We start from the raw sequence: 14,745 nt of genomic DNA, 5'->3' as shown, positions 1-14,745 counted from the left end.
TCCCATGAGAAAGTTACGGAACACGCATAGCTGCAAATCACAAGTGGGTGTGTTTTAGTAATGAATAAACATTAGCAATGTACCAATCATATTAGGACTAGTAGGCATAATTATCGCAAACTGTATAAATATGAGCTATCCGTGCAAATAAAGTTGAATCACTTCTATCACTCATATTGAGTCGACTTATGTGCATTCCTCCGCCGCTCCAACAGCAGCGGCTGTAAGTCTGTATTTGTAATACCACAACAAGGTCGAATCCACTGTAGGTCTCCATTTAAATCTTTCTCCCTCTTTTTGTTTTTGAGCAATCCAGGCTTGCTTAATAACTTGGGATGCCATTTTCCTTAATAAGCTGAACAAGGTAAAACTATTACAATAGCTAAAATCACAGTAACTACAATAATGCCCATAATTCTTTGAGCCAACCTGTTACCCCTAATGACCCAGACCATGAGGACTATGAGGAAAATGAACCATCCATACATTCTTGTGCCATCTTGCTCCACGAACTCAGCCCAGCAATCAGTAGGTGCCAGCTTTCCGTGGGCATCCCCACAGAGGCAACGATGGCCTCACCGTACACCAGCCCGATGCTCTTCGGAAAATCCTGGTATTTATACATTTGCAGAGGAACGGGTTTTAGCACACATGGCCAGCGGGTGCCAAAAGTCCGCCTCTGTTGCAATCTATGACACATGCGCTCGCTGGCCAGGCGCGCTGCAGGAGTCATAGCCATCTTGTCTATTGGTTCGTGGGCTTTATGATACAGTTGCAATGCACAGAGAATCTTGACCTGTTATGTTAGCCAAGGTGACCTATACATTAGTTTTTGGCTGAGGTAGTATTCATATTGTCACATCATCTATGATGCTCCAGATGATGATGGTCGTGCAAATCGAACAGGAGTCCGTCGTGGGCCTGTATCTGTGGAAACACAATCAACCTCGTTCCCAGGTTATTAATGGAAATAGACCTTACCCCTAATTTTGGCTTTAACTAACTTTTACATTTACCCCACACTGTCTTCCCGTAATCACACTATGTTTAATCAAATTATGCTTTACACACTTTTTACCTAAAGCAAGTTCTATATACAATAAGGCACGCTGTTCTAAAAACCTGTCTGAAGGACTCAGTGTCCGCTAGTAATACTCTATTAGTTAGAATCTGTCGGATCAGTGGCTTCAGCACCTGCCAGTGCCGTGCCAGTTGCCATTGGGACAATTCCGGGTCCAGCGTCAATGCGAAGCCATGGCTTGACCCACTTAGCCGGGATCTCCCGGTAAGTTTTACTTCTGCTGATCCGCACCATTTCCCGGATTCTGGGTCCTTACACATTACCATGATTCCTGTACTTTGTTGCGTCCTTTCTGCCTGTAAAAGAACATGATGCACTACCATTGGTGGGTCTTTGTGATCACCTGTCAATCTAAGATAATTTAGCACAAATAAGGCTTTGGCCAATCGTTCCTCTGGGAGTAAGCCCTGGGTTCCCCCCTTTTGTTTTTGCAGCATGTTCTTTTAGGGTTTGGTTGGCCCGTTCGACAATAGCCTGTCCTGTGGGAAGATGTGGAATACCGGTACCACGGTGAATTCCCCACAAATTACAAAATTGAGCAAATCGTGTAGAACCATAGGCTGGGCCGTTGTCCGTCTTAATTTCTTTAGGCACACCCAGTACTGCAAAAGAAGCATGAAGATGTCATTCAATATGTAAGGCCTTTTCTCCAGTTCGGGCCGTGGCCCACATGGCAGCAGGATAGGTATCAATACACACATGCACAGAACGCTTTGCACCAAACCACGTGACATGGGTGAAATCCATTTGCCACAACTGCAATGGCAAAAGACCTTGTCGGTTAACCCCACAGCCCAAGCCGAGCCCCTCCTTTTGACGATCAGGGCATGCTTTAAAGATACCTTGGGCATCAGTAAGCGGTAAGTCAAATTGCTTTGCTAACATCCTAGAGGATTGGTGCAAGAACGCATATGATTGCTGTGCTTTGTTGAAAACGATTCCCTGGAGGAGGCTCCCATGGCGCTGCAACCAATTGGTCAGCTCTGTCATTTCCCGTTTCTCATCTGCACAGTGTTCTCATACCCAAGAGTTCTACCAGAGGAGTCATATTGCCATTAGTGATACCGCAAAGATTCCGCACCCACTGGATATCTCCCACAAGCTTCTGGACATCATGTAACGTTGAAATTTCTCATGTTATTTGAACCTTCTGAGGTTTAACATTGCTAGCATCTATGTGCCACCCCAAATACTTCCAAGGTGCTGCCTTTTGCACCTTTTCAGGAGTGATTATTACTCCGTGATGGCTAAAGATGTCCTGCAATTAAGTTAAAATTTCATCCTGTGCAAGTTACTGAGGAAACTGCTTTCTTACAGGCTCTGATGCCCAGGCCACATACACCTGACACATCGTGGGGGAATTGCGCATTCATTGCGGTAACACGACCCAATGGTATCTCTTATAGGGTTCTGCCTTGTTAATCGATGGTACCGGAAAGGCGAACCGTTCAGCGCCATCTGGGTGCAATCTTTTAGATTTTTAATTAACAAATCCCATTCTTCTGGAAGCATAACTGGAGAAGGCAAACCTGGCTGCAGGGCTCCCATACTGTCCATCACCGCATTCACAGCTCTGAGATCATGTAACAGTCTCCATTTCCCACTTTTCTTGGGAATGGTAAATATTGATGTATTCCATGGACTAGTAGAAGGAACAACATGTCCCGCTCTCAATTGGTCCTCAACTAACCCTTGTATTTTTAGCAGCCTTTCAGAATTTAGCGGCTACTGATCAATCCAAACAGGCTCATCTGTTTTCCAGCTAATTTTCAGGATTGGCTACCCCTCAGTGACCACTCCTAAAAAGGATGCGTCACTAACATTGCCTTCATTTGGCTCAATAAATCACGGCCTACGAGGCCAAACAATTCAGTTGGGGTAGTCATGACATACGGACACGTCGTAATGTGTTCACCATCGGGGAACACAAATGTAATCAGTAGCTGACTTACTAAGGTGGCTTGTGTGCCCCCTATCCCAGCAATACCAAAATTTGGATTGATCGATGGCCATGATGGAGGCCAAATGCATCGTGAAATAATCGTAACATCAGCTCCTGTATTGATTGTCATCGGTTTCTTGACGACAACTCCATCGGGCCCTTCCAATTGCACTACCTTTTCTGGTTTACCTCTTGTTGTATCCATGGCAAAGTATACCTGCGGTTTCCCTGTGGAGCCGAATCCACCATCTCCACGTTGTACTTCACCTGGGTTCGGAACGCACGACCTGAATGGAACTAATTGTGCTATTCTGGTACCTTTAGGAATAGAAACAGGAGGGATTACAACATGAATCATAATTTTCACAGTCCCACAATAATCTGCATCCATAAGCCCTGGGAGCACCAGAATTCCTTCTAGAGCTGTTGAAGATTGCCCCATTAAAAATGCACTAAGTCCAAACCCCAATGGTCCCTTTATGTTGACTGCGGTTTCCACATCCACTCCAGAGCTTCCTGCGGTGGCGGATCTGGTGGTTGCGAGGCTGCCTGAGGGCTGGCAGCTCAAGCCCCTTGCATTCGTGTCGTCGCGCGAGGGGTCTCCGCGGTCGGTGTAAAGTTTCCCTTCTTCCTCTATTCTTGGTGGTATGGTTATCTTTCTTACACTTGTTGCAGCGCTTACTGTTAACAGTACCTGTACATTTGCTCCTAATGTGTCCACGTTTGCCACAGTTAGAACACTTGACCAAGGGTGTCTTACTGGCCTCGTGTTTCTTTGTAGTTCCTTGGAGAGCTGTGGCAGCGTAGGCTACTTTCTGTGAGTCCACTGATCGATCCACGTATTCTATCATATCAACGACGTCTGCATTTTTCGGCAAATTACACAATGCTTTGTGTGTCTTTTCAGCAGCATTTTCAAAAGCTGAATATTTTGAACATGTTTTCTTTTATGCCCTCGTTCATGTCAGGGTGGTCGTAAATTGTATTCTCCTGTTTCACCTGGGTAAAAGCATGGCTGTACATATTGTCTGGTACGGTAAGAAAAGCTTGATACGCCAAGATCTGTGATAGATGATGAACCTCAGTGATACATTGTAACTGAGCGTTCCCTGATGCGAAGGGTCCAGTACCCATCGGCATCTGCGTGGTTACTCCCCATAGGGGATCTGTTTGTTGTCGTGATGTTGCTTGTTCCCTATCACAGAACGTCTCCCACTGCCGGAAAAACACTAACATTTGGGCGGGTGTCAAAATCAATTGTGCTAGCTGTTTAATATCTTGAGGTATCAGCGTATCAGCAGAAAAAATGAATTGCAGTATTTGGTGAGTTAACGCAGATTTGATTCCGTACTGACTCACAGCATTCCTTAATTTCTCAATAACCTTCCAGTCAAACGCCTCCCATTTTTTCTGTCCATTTGATGCAATAACTGGGAATGCTTGGAGCATAGTCCCTTCTATAATGGCATCTTTTATTACATCCCTCCAATGTCTCTGCCTTTCTTCTGCAGCGGCTATTACAAGCGGCTCCGTGTCTATCACGGGCGCGGTTGGTTTCCCCGTCTCTTTTCCACATTTCCTTTAACAATTCTAACATTGTCTCTTTTTGTTCTATTATTAGAGTAGCCAAGTCCTTGTTTGCATTATTTGAATCAGGGTGTATGCTAGGTATAATTTGTTCATGTTGAACGGTGGTATCTGGGGGCTGTGTTTTCGTAGGCAGATTTTTACTCACTCCCTGATTCTGTAGGGTTTCCTTTAATCGTACGGTTAGGGAGGCTTGGGAACTGTCGGATGGCTGATTAATATCGGCAGTCCCAGGGAGTGGAGCAGAAGTCAAGGGCACAAGAGCAGGCGAACAAGCTCCAAAAAGTCTCTCTCGCTGCATTATGTTTTTCTCCCCGCTTTTCCCTTTCGCTTGCGGTTGGAGAGAGCGAGCAGCAAAAGCAGACGCAGACGCTTTACGATCTGCTTTCATTTCTTACAGAGTTGTCTTAATCAATTTCCATAAAGTTGCAAGACCTTTAACTTCTTTGGACCCGTCACTAATTTCATCCCATAGGGAGGTTCCGATAGCATTCCAGGTACTAAGCTCAAAAGCTGAACCCACACTAATTGAAAGGTTTCTGTCCTTGCTTCATAGTTTTTTAGCTGATTTATCATCGTCAATTACCATATCCCATGATACGTCTCCTAATCTACACCATTCACTCTCCTCAAATAATAAATCCGGATTCTTAAAGCACCCCTTAACACGACCTAAAGCAACTAATCCCAAAACTTGCTTAACGCAATTTACCCCCCGCTTTTCTAAAAAGCACAGTAATAATTTTAGGGCTACCTCTTGATCCATTGCCGGCCGGCTTCTTGATACTCCTGGGTGCTACCTTGATTAAGGCACCTCGGTTAAAAAGTCTTTGCAGCCTTTTTCCAGTAGCCCTCACTGACGGCGAACCCCTTTTGGACGGTCCAGGCATGAGAGTTAACACACCAACCAAGACGATCAGCGTTCGGTTAATCTTTTGCCCCCCGGTTGCTGCTACCGGTGCTTCTCAGTGTCCGTCGCTCCAATTCCCCTTTCTTCGGTCCCCGTTCGGGCGCCATTTGTTGGAGCGGCAGAGGAATGCACATAAGTCGACCCAATATGAGTGATAGAAGTGATTCAACTTAATTTGCACGGATAGCTCATATTTATACAGTTTGCGATAATTATGCCTACTAGTCCTAATATGATTGGTACATTGCTAATGTTTATTCATTACTAAAACACACCCACTTGTGATTTGCAGCTATGCGTGTTCCGTAACTTTCTCATGGGAACTTCTTCAAAAGTTACTTGTGAAGTTATGCCAAGGTCACACCGTCCCTGTCTTTCTCCTGATAACAGCAAGACCAGCTGTTGTTTTTCTCCTGATATCAGCAAAGCCAGCTATTTTTGGCCAAGGCCTAGTCTTGCTGCTCAAACTGACATTCTTTCACACAGAACTCTGCTCGCACAACTTTTCCACAGGCCCATGTCCTTTTTCAGCAAGCCACTTCCCAACACGCTGCTGGATTTATCGCGGGGCAGCGATAGCTTGACTTCTACAAGACAACTAAGTGCACCGGGACGGCAAGCCTTGGCAGCAATTGGACAAAAAAAAAAATCACATCATCCATGTCTGGCAGATACGTTCCTGATTTACCCATAAATTTGAAACCTTATGCTGAGATTGATATGGAACACACTGATTGTAGTAAGCAGCATGACAGTGACACCGGTGATTGATCTACATCGGTTAATGCCGTGGGACAGTAAGAATGTTTGTGTGTCACTAGCTAAAGCTATTAATCAAATCTCTTTTTTTGTGTCATTGGCATTACCTGAACAGTCTTTTATTCTTATGTATTTTATTAGGTATAATGTTGGTTTTACTGTGTTTAATTAATTGTGCTCATAGATCTTTGCAAAGCGCAATACAGCAGGTGTTAAAATTTTACCTCAATCTATACACAAACAAATAGATTGGCTGAAAAAACATACACAAAAGATCCAGCAAGAAACTAGTTGGTTTGATGGGGTGTTACAGTCAATATTCGGCGGGATAACACCATGGCTAATGGCATGGATTAAGGAAGCCTTACGATGGTTAGGTATATTGATATTAATCTGACTAATAGTCAGGATTGCGTATGGGTACATGATGAGAGGAGTCTCAAGGCTGACACACCAAGCTCTAATCGCACAAAAAGAAAAAGGGGGAATTGTTGGGAATTCGCTTGATGAAGATGGACATGGGTCTATAGAAAAGTTGTGCAAGCAGAGTTCTGTGTGAAAGAATGTCAGTTTGAGCAGCAAGACTAGGCCTTGGCCGAAAATAGCTGGCTTTGCTGATATCAGGAGAAAAACAACAGCTGGTCTCACTGTTATCAGGAGAAAGACAGGGACGGTATGACCTTGGCATAACTTCATAAGTAACTTTTGAAGAAGTTCCTATGAGAAAGTTACGGAACACGCATAGCTGCAAATCACAAGTGGGTGTGTTTTAGTAATGAATAAACATTAGCAATGTACCAATCATATTAGGACTAGTAGGCATAATTATCGCAAACTGTATAAATATGAGCTATCCGTGCAAATAAAGTTGAATCACTTCTATCACTCATATTGGGTCGACTTATGTGCATTCCTCCGCTGCTCCAACACTAAATTTATCAGATTGTTGGGTACGTAATCCCCTTCCTCGGGGGAACATGGAACTCCCCTTTTTAGGAATCCCGACCGCAAATTGGACATCTCTTCTTAAAGATGGGCCAGACAGGAATGGATCATGCCCTCATGGAAAAGGAAACACCCAACAGGGACCCAACTTTGATCTGGAGGTGCCCAACCCTAAAGAGCTCTTACTTACTGTCCGTTGCTTAAATATTACTGATAATATTTGGGGAGACGTGGATAATTGTAGCCTTGCGGAAAATCTGGGAACTTTTGATAAAGGAAAATTAGGATGTCTTGGGCTAAACTCAAGTATCAGTTTCTGTTATATCCGGAAACCAAAGGGTGGGCCAGGGAAGAAGGGGCAAGAGCAAGACAGAAGGGAGATGCATCTCGGTCCAAGATGCAACACAGGGCCAGGCTACTGGTGGCTCTGTGGGGATGGCAGGGCCAGAAAGAGTTTACCACCCCAGAACTGGAAGGGACACTGTGTTCAAGGATACCTTGCACCTCAGGCCGGTATATTCGAGGGAGCTTCGCCTCCCCGAGGGTTTTTGAGAATGCCTTGGCTCCGTGTAAAATGGGCTGAAAACCCACTAGGTATTCGAGGTACTGGGTACCATAGTTTTGTCCGATGGTTAATCCCCTCTTTAGGGGTGAGCGAGTTGGAGAAAGCTGTCGTGAATATATATGCTACGTGAGAGACTGTAGAAAGTGCTACAATTGATGCAATTTGAGGGTTGCAACTGGAAACGCAATCCCCAAGTAAAGTAGTGCTCCAAGAGAGAATGGGATTGCACATGCTTTTAGCAAAAGAAGGGGGCTTATGTGTAGTTATCAACCAAACTTGCTGTACCTATATCAATCAAACCAACGAATTGAAACAGATCTTGAGGAGATATGGGAAAGGACTAAAATACTACATGAAGTTTCCCAAGATGACGCTTCTTGGGGCTCGACAGGCATATTAGAAAAACTAACCTCCTGGTTGCCAAATTTGACGTGGTTAAAGCATTTGTTTGTCACTGTAATAATCATCATTCTCTTGTCAGTGGTCCTTTGCATAGTGGTTCGATGTGGCCTCTTGTGCTGTAAGAGTACAGGAGACTCTTACAGTGAATGGAAAAAAGAATCAGTTACGACGAGGACTCAAGACCAACAAATACTTTGAGAGGTTTCTAGATAGGGAAATAATGTGTTAGAAGTACTAGGATTAAATATAGTAAAAGAATTTACTATTTTCTAGAAAAGGGGGGACTGAGACAAGGGGAGTCAAAAGAATCTTAGTAGACATAATCAAGGGGGGTGAAAGTTAGTGCTTACATCATTGAAATTAGCTGAGGTAGAGACAGTCCTTGATAAGAAGAGCTGGTCCCAAGAACCAGCCAATGAGGTAAAGACAATCCTTGGTAAGAAGCAGGAGCAGGCCCCAAGAGCCAGGTAAGACTGGTCTTGCGGCTTGGGTGAATACCAAGAAATCGCTGAGCCTGCGCAAGGAAAGAGGTTACTAGCGGTGACAAGGAGGAGTCATCCATCTTCATCTCTGTGACCACCAGATGACCACCATAAAGAGGCCCTGCGCAGGCGCAATTGGGAGGGGACTATGGAAATGACCTCTCGGAGCTAATTTTAATATGAAGCGGGGATAGGTCATGCATATGTATAAGCGTATTGTAAATATGTAACACCAGACGGTATAAACTTGAGGCGAACCGCCGAGTCGGGCGCGCATGACTTTGGTGGGACTACCCCCCGTGCCGCCCAGCGCTGAATGCACATACCTACTTTACAGTCTCGCTGATTGTGGAGTCTGTTTTCCGCACGTCAAACTTACCATTGCGTCTGCTGGCCTCGCCGGTGACTGATGTGATTTTAATAACTACATTGTTATTGCATTTAACGAGCTAATTTCCTACCTAGTTTAGAGACACACGTATCTCTTTCTGTCTACGCCTCAGAAAAATCAAGATTAACTCCTTAGCTGGTCACGTTGCCGATGCAACAGTTGTAGCTGTAGTACAGGAGCAGGTACCGTAGTTGCCAGTAAGTGTTGCTTTCTCTGTTCAGGGTCTCATTTGCTGTAAATTTAAGGCAGGTGAGGACAGTGCTGCTGCCCCTCCAGCTGCCTTTATAACTGCTGGTGGTTTACCCTTCCCCTTTCCCAGGGGATTGTGCTAAGGGTGGTGGGCAGAGGCTCGGGGCTATTTGAGCCACAGCCTCTGCTGAGGGAGCTCATTGTGCTCTTGGGTTTCTCTGGTGTTGGTGCTCAGCTCTTCCTTGAGTGCTTTGCAGCTTTTGAGCTGGCTCAGCCCTTTGGGAAGAGGTATCTGCCTGAGGTAAGAGCTTCAGGACCAGTCAAGGTTCAGCAGCATGTGTGGTAGAAAGTAACACTTTGTCCTGGGTTCAGCTGGGATAGAGTTAATTTTTACAGGAACCTGGGATGTGGGGGGCATAGCTGGGGCAGCTGACCTGAACTAGCCAAGGAGCTATTCCATACCATGTGACATCATGCTCAGTATATAAATGGGGAGCGGGCCCGGGAAGCGCTCGACTTTCGGTGGGGGAAGCGGCGGAGCGTCAGGTTCCGGGTGGTGAGCATTTGCACTGTGCATCACTCTTTTTGTTTACTGTTTTCTTAGTACCGTTGTTGTTGTTGTTGTTGCAATTTTGTTTTGTGTTGTCCCAGTAAACTGCCTTTATCTCAGCCCTCGAGGTTCCTTTTTTTTTTTTTTCCCTTTTATCTCCTCTGTCTCCTCCCTATTCCACCGGAGGGGGGCAGGAGGAGTGAGTGAGCAGCTGCGTGGTCCTTTGTTACTGGCTGGGCTGAAACCATGACACACTTGTATGCAGCTTCCCCCCCCCCCCCCCCCTTCTTTTTTTCAGGTCAGTAATTTTGTTTCGAGTGTTCTGTTTCTCAAAATGAGCATTCGGCGATGGAGTTAGGTATTCTTTATTGCAGCGCTGGAAGCACGGGGGATCGCTCCTCCAAACGTGCTTCCTGGCTGGGACTAATTATATAGGTTAAATATGTGCCTTGCATACATATTCATAAAATTTCCGAGAAATAATATACATATTCATTGATTTTTTCCGAGAAGTCATTAGCATATGTAAATGTCCTTTATGCATGTGTGTTGAAGGTCTTCGGTGGTCTTCTGGAGTCCTCTGGTGGTCTTCCATAGTCTTCCTCACTTGTCCGCTGTTTGGACTTTGTTGTATGAGTTTGCGCAGTACGATCCCCTTCTGGGCCCCACAAACAACTTCTCTGCTTATCACCTAGCTTTTGGCTCAGTCATCACAAGAGACAACATATTTTCTTATCAAACAGAATACCTCCTCAAAGAGGGCATGTTATTTTGTCTTACATTACAGACACGGGAATCCTGTGCTTTATGTCCTTGGCTTGTCTACATAAATCAACTTATGGAGGCAGTTGTTAACCTTCTAACAAATTCCTGAGTCTTTTATTTAGCAACACACTGAGTCTAAACATACGTTCTATTTCTACATCTACTAGGCCTAGTGTCAGTCTCTGCATCAGTTCAGGGGGAGAAAGATGGTTTAATAGTATGCATTGGTTTTGGTTTTGTTTTTTTATTCTTCATGGATTGTGTTTTCCTGCAATTCCCAACTTTACTGAAGAAGGAACGTTGGTTTTTTTTTCACCAATTCTGCTGTGTAAGTTGTTGATATCTCTCTTAACGAGACCGATGGTGATATTGTTTAGCAGGGGTTAGGGTGAGCATCTTGTATGTATTTGTATACGGAGTTTTAGTATTTCTGAAGAAAGCAGAGGGGCCATGAGGCACAGTGCCCTTCAGGGTTTGGGATGCCTTTCCTCATTGCCCACAGAATGCCACGTTGTCCCAAGAATCTTTGCAGCTGGTGGCAGGCCCCTCGTAGATTACAAGCCTTGGGACTTGAGTTTATTTTGTGGGCATGGAGCAGAGCTCGGAGTCTCCGGGGAGCTGTAGGTTAGGAGGTGCCCCCAGAATTTGGGATGTGTCTCAGAAGAGCGGCTCTTGAGGAGTAGCCACTGAAGGGGGTTCAGGGTTGCAAATTGAGGGCAGGAGGTGTCAGGAAGCAGTGGGGTTCCTTTCCTGACAGTTGAGGAGAAGAAAAGGGGTTTCTTAAGTTTTGGGACTGCGGGGGAAAGGGAGGAGGGTTCACCAGCCCTTCTCAGAGGAGTTTTGCAGTTGGATTTGAATGTCATAGAATCATAGAATGGTTTGGGTTGGAAGGCACCATAAAGATCCTCTAGTTCCAAGTCCCCCAGAGACACCTTCTGCGAGACCAGGTTGCTTAAAGCCCCATTTGACTTGGCCTTGAATGCTTCCAGGGAGGGAGCATCCGCAGGTTCTCTGGGCAATGCGTTCCAGTGCCTCGCCACCCCTAGTGAGAAACGTCTTCCTAATGCCTAAACTAAATGTACCCTCTTTAGGACTAAAGCTGTTACCGCCTTGTCCTATGGCTGTACACCCTTGTAAAAAGTCCCTCTACAGGTTTCTTATAGGCACCCTTTACGTACCGTGAAGTCTGCTATAAGGTCTCCCGAAAAGCTGCGTGCCGGTGAGCGGTCCGAGAAGGTGAGACGGTCGTCGGCCGGGTTGGTGTTGAATAGCAAAGTATTATGGGGCTGCTCGGTTCAGCGTTTACCTTCTGTTGTGGAGGTGCTGTGTGGGCTGTCTTTGAATTGGATGAGCGTTTGAGGTGAGCTGTGGATTAGCGAGGAGGAGCATGGGGCCGATGGCTTCTCATGAGTGCCACGCTAACGTGGTTTCTCTCGGTACCTTAGGTACCACGAGTGACGACGGCTGCAGGGTCTGAGTCTGGAATGAGCGGGGAAGCGAACACGGTGGCACTCGTGAGGAGGGGGGCGTTGGGGAAGTAGGTGGCGTTGGCCAGCGGGATGCTTACTCCCTTTTCTGATTTGTTTGTGTTTGTTTTTTTTCGTTGCAGATGTTGAAGAGCAATGTGTCCCCTTGAGGAACATCCCAGTTAGCCCGTGTGGTTTTGTGGAGGCTGGATTTGGACCCTCGGCCCTCTGAAAGCTAAGTTGAGGGACCAGGCTGGGAGGAAGGGACAAAGCTGGGACTTGCAGGGAGGAGTTTTAAAGTTAGCACAGGAGAGAGGGCTGTCCCAAAGCAGTCGCCTTTGTGCAGGGAAAGGGAGCGGGTTGCTTTCCAGTACGAGACCCGTGTGTACCGGACCGGGCAGTTCCAGCCCGTGTCCGTGGTGGCGTGTAGTTTGTGTAGTCTGTCTTGTGCGCTTAGACCTTCCTCGGGTCTCGATGTCCTTGTCGCGCTTTGCGCCGGAGGAGCAAGGCATGCGCTTTGGGTGCTGTCCCTAGGGTTTCGAATGCTCTTGCTCATCGGCCCGGTGCCAATCGGGTGCTTCTTTTCTTGTGCTCGGAACTCTAAAGCATGGATCGGTCTCGGCGGGTTCCGGTCGGTGCTCTACAGCAGCATTATTTCGGGCTGCATCGGCAGGTCTGCTCTCTAGCTGTCTGTTTTCTCAGACTGGGACTTCTTCCCCGCATCCTGACATCCTTAGGTCCCGACGCCAGGCTTCTGGCGCATCTGTCGTCTGGGTTTTGACAGTGCTGTCTTGTAACGGGCCGTTCCATTTGACTCCTCTTCTCTGGGTCTGCCGTGGAGCCTCCTGGCCTCGCGGTTGCGGCCCCGTAGGTCATCTTGCCTGACGGCGCCTCCCGTCCAGGGGTCATTCTTCTTGCCGAGAGTTTTCTCTCTCTTTGAATCACCTCGTTGGTAGCGTTCCGCGTGGTGACGTTCTGCACACGGTGTGCTTGGCTTGGAGCTGCTCTGCCCGGGGATGTAGAGTCAGGGGTAGGTGGAACAGCGATAAGAGTCTACGGGTGAAACGTTGATGTTCCTAGACCGTTTAGGTGAGGGTTGTACAGTCATCTGGGCTCGAGTAGCCATCAGCAGGCTGTGCGGACAGCCGTGCCGATAGTGTTTCACGGAGACGATTGGAGCCATGTGGCAGGGGCTGTTGAGGGGCAGTGAAGCGGATTTGACTCTCTAAGGTGTTAAGACTTGCACGTGATGGGCTCCAAGTTTGGCCCTGATTATTTTTTTTTGGTTGGTGGGGTGTAGGGTTTAGGGTTACTCCGTGTGGGACCCGGATGATAGAACACCAGTATGATGATTAAAGTCGCCCCTTTATTGAGCTTAGCTGATCATTCTTATACAATTCTCTAAGTTGTTTAGAAGCTTTGATTGGCTGCTGCACACAAGCATGTGGTGTCCACACGCACAAGCGTAAGCGGTGATTGGTTACATCGATACTGTCCACGCGTATAAACCTAAGATACAGTTAGTTATACTCGCTCTGTACACGCACATACACACAGGATGTAACTGGCGATGTTAGAGCATGCAAAACTTGTCTTAGTCCAATCGGTCGAGATAAGCCCCTGAATTGAGGTCGGTTGTGCCAAGTCCCTTTATCGCGGAATGTGCACCTGTGTTTTTCTAATTGGGATCTTTCTTCTTCTACCTTCTTGTTTGTTCTGTTCAGGGCCTGGAAAGGTGTCTGGAACGGTCTTGCAACCATGAGCTACTTTCAGGCCCAGCAACTAAGTTCCATATAATTGAACCCTACAGTGGGGGGTGGGGGGTGGGGGGTTGTTGTTTGTTTGTTGGGTTTTTGGTTTTTTTTGTTTGTTTTTCAATGACAGGCTGTAGCTGGACTCCAGATGGACTTTGTAGATGGAATCAAGACCTCTGGAGTTGTGAAGCTCTTGCTCTGCATCCAGGTGACTCGTTCAATATGTTTGTGGTTTTTTTTTTTTCCAGATGTGGAGGGACAGGATGCGTCCCACAGAGTGATGGGGGAAGGCAGCAGAGCGCTGTAAGGAGGTGGGTCCGTGAGTGGACTCTGAAGGAAGATGGGTCCGGTGGCTCTATGAGACTGCTTTGCTTTGCTGTGTTCTGCAGTTTTCTTGCATTGTATTGGTCTGTATTTGCCTTTGCCTTGTGTTGTTTTGTTGTGTATTTGTATTGACTGTCATGTGAGACTGTCTCGCATTGCCTGGCCCTGCATTGTGTTTTGTATTGCAGTGCTCTGTACTTGTATGGATTGCCACCTGAGACTGCCTTGCCTTCTGCGGTTCTGTATTGGTTTTGTATTGTTTTGGTCTGTACTTGTATTGACTGTCACGTGAGAGTCTCTTGCATTGGCCCTGTTCTGTTTTGTCTGGTATGGCAGTGCTCTGAGTTGTTTTGCCTTGACCGAGGTAAGAGTACTGCCTTGTATGGCATTACATTTGCATGTGAATTACATGGCTCTACGTTCGTGTGTGTCCTGTATGGCATTGTAGAGGCAGCGTAGAAGGTTTAATGACTTTGGGCTCTTTGCATGCAAAGAGTTGAGGGGATCGCAATTGGGCTGTGAACTAGCATTGAGTAAGGCAGGAACTGGGCAATGGTGTTCGTCTTGTTTATGCGGATGCTTTGTGGCAGGTCTCTAGAACTGGTCAAGGCCTTGAGGTCTGAGTAGCAGCGT

The 14,745-nt window shown here is 46.5% G+C and overlaps 1 long non-coding RNA gene across 1 annotated transcript; it reads right to left on the bottom strand.

The window, feature by feature from the left end:
• Window positions 1-1,257: 1,257 nt before the first annotated feature.
• Window positions 1,258-5,627, bottom strand: LOC126042049 (uncharacterized). Its single transcript, XR_007507050.1, has 3 exons — window positions 5,365-5,627; window positions 3,241-3,341; window positions 1,258-1,377 (listed from the first exon to the last, which is right to left on the bottom strand). It is a non-coding gene; the product is annotated as an uncharacterized LOC126042049 (long non-coding RNA).
• Window positions 5,628-14,745: the final 9,118 nt, after the last annotated feature.

The sequence above is a fragment of the Accipiter gentilis genome, chromosome 8 (genome assembly GCF_929443795.1).
Source record: "Accipiter gentilis chromosome 8, bAccGen1.1, whole genome shotgun sequence".
Taxonomy (NCBI): Eukaryota; Metazoa; Chordata; class Aves; order Accipitriformes; family Accipitridae; genus Astur; species Astur gentilis.
The sequence above is the reverse complement of the archived record's forward strand: the minus strand, read 5'-3'. Positions and strand labels throughout refer to the sequence as shown.